General features: G+C 32.6%; 1 pseudogene; it reads left to right on the forward strand.

The window, feature by feature from the left end:
• The first annotated feature begins 1,056 nt into the window (after positions 1–1,056).
• Positions 1,057–1,585, forward strand: LOC120114314 (annotated as a pseudogene).
• The last annotated feature ends 891 nt before the right edge of the window (positions 1,586–2,476 follow it).

The following is a 2,476-nucleotide window of genomic DNA, read 5'->3' on the forward strand; positions in this document are numbered from 1 at the left end:
ATAAATTAAGAAAATATTTAAGAAACTATGACAAGATAAAAGTTTGTACAACTCGCAATAACTTGTACAAAAATCGACGTTTCTTGCACGAATCAAGCGGTCTCTGTGATAAAAGAATTATTGTTATTTCCGATGACCTGAGTTTGAGCACCATAAATACCAAGGGTGTGACGGTATAATGTTGAAAAATTGAGTGAAAATTATATTTGAACAAATTCTACCTTATACTTATTCCAAATTATTTAAAAAAACCATCATTTTTTTTCTCGAAATTGAGTTTAACTTTTCATTTTTGAAAAGTTTCACCGGCTGTTGATTTTAGAGAAGTAATCATAAATTGTGATCGAATTACTTAGTAGGGATAGCAACAAGTCGAGTTTCTGGTCAAACTCCATCCGACTTAAAAACATGTATCCTTCGTTCGATTTTGACCAGGCTTGAAAATTATATATCTTCTATCCGAATTCGATTCGACTCAAAAAATATATATCTTTCACTCGATTTCGACCGACTTGAATTTTTAGAATATAAATCCGACCCGACCAGGTATAAAAAAGATTTAATTAAAAATAATAATTTTTAAAGAAATTACATTACTATTTGGGGTTAAATTCTCATCCATAATACTCTCACCACTCGTGAAATTCATCTGCACCTTCCAATGTCTTCACCAAACAGGGCTTAATAAAGGACATCCCAACATTTGGTTGATGGCTTGAATTTTTAAATCGTTGAATGAAGGTGATTAAAAGATCATAATCCAAGTGGACTTTAACGTGGACAAAATAAATACGACGCCAACAGGTTAACGGCGACCCGAATATTCAACGTCAGCGCGTCACTAAAAATGCTGCGTCACTAAAAATGCCATTTTCATTTTTCAAAGTGAAGTTTGAAACTTATTTTGGATAGATAAGCACGTCTTATTCCAAATGCATCAATAAGTGAGATATTTCAAGCCCTTTTTTGTAGTTTAGCTTGGAATGGAGACTATTTTAAATATCATCCTCTTCTCTGAAAATTCAGAACTATATCCCAAGGAGCCTGCCTGTGGAAATGGTGTCCCAAACAGTTGAGCTTTTGAAAGAAGAGCTGCCTCTGGAGTAGGAACTTGTGGTTTTGCCTGAAGATGTTGTTACTGGTCTTGTGCTTGTCGATATAATATATGGCTTCTGCACTGTTGGTGCCGGAAACCTGGTAAACCTGTCCCTTAAACTTTACTCTCTTATTTTTTTTGGGATTTTATATTTAGCAGTCTAATATTTTGGATTTTAGGCCCCAAGAGAACCCAACAGACAAATTTCCGGGATGATCAACGATTCGGCAAGACTCGCAAGAGTCTTCATCGATAAGAAATTGCCTGTTATGGCGTTTCTGGATTCTCATCACCCTGACAAGCCCGAGGATCCTTATCCTCCTCATTGTATTGCGGGCACCCATGAATCAAATTTGGTTTCAGCTACATACATACATCCCCACAAGATTACATGCATACAAGATACATACTTCCTTTCTATTTTAATCATTCAACTATTATTTTCTCTCTCAAAATCATCCTAGCATTACATTTTGATTTTGTATCGATCGTCCACAGTTAAAAGTAAAAAATGTAATGGTGATGCTGACATGACAACTTTTTATTTTCCAATATTAATATGACATTATCTTATGGTACATCAACATAACCGTTAATATTTTAACGATAACAGACCAAAATAAAATCAAAACATAATATTATATATGAATTTTGAAAAAAAAATAATAGATAGGTCATCAAAACAGAATCTAAGTAATAGTTGGGTTTCAATTTTCGTTAATTCACGTAGTAAGGGGACATCCCCTTCAAATAAAACGATTGAATTAGGCCATTTTCATCTAGTCAAATATTTTAAAAGAGATTCGCTCATTTTTCTAACCTCGTAGAAATAAAATGACCGTAAGTCAAATTTCGAAATCAAATTTGTAAAATTTTGCCATTTAGACTACATATAATCGAAGTGTACCAATTTTAGGCGTTGTTGGAGTGCTCACCCTTTCCCACGCGTAACCGACTCTCAAATCCTTAAAAATGAATTTCTAGTTAAAAGCATACCAATTTTATCTTTTTAAATATTTTTCTTAAAATTGTTTTAACACACATTTTAGGTGTTTGACCTATCTAACCCAAAGGTCTATGGCGACTCCAAACTTGTTTTCAAAATAAAACTCGAATTTGTTTCAAAACATTTAGTCGAGTGGCGTTCCTGAGATTAAGGGCAGTTTTGACATAGTTGAAAGGGTTGAATTGTTAGATTAAAATCTATAATTGTGGGAATATATTTTTAATATATATTGTTATCATTAAATCTGATATAATTTAAGTGACTAAATATATTACAAAGTCATAAGGTATTAAAAGTGACCAATAATGAAATAATTTAAGTGACAATCCTACGAAAACAATCTTGACATTATTAGATCCTGGTTAATTTTTTTT

Source organism: Hibiscus syriacus, unplaced genomic scaffold (genome assembly GCF_006381635.1).
Source record: "Hibiscus syriacus cultivar Baekdansim isolate YM2019G1 unplaced genomic scaffold, ASM638163v2 tig00110221_pilon, whole genome shotgun sequence".
Classification (NCBI taxonomy): domain Eukaryota; kingdom Viridiplantae; phylum Streptophyta; class Magnoliopsida; order Malvales; family Malvaceae; genus Hibiscus; species Hibiscus syriacus.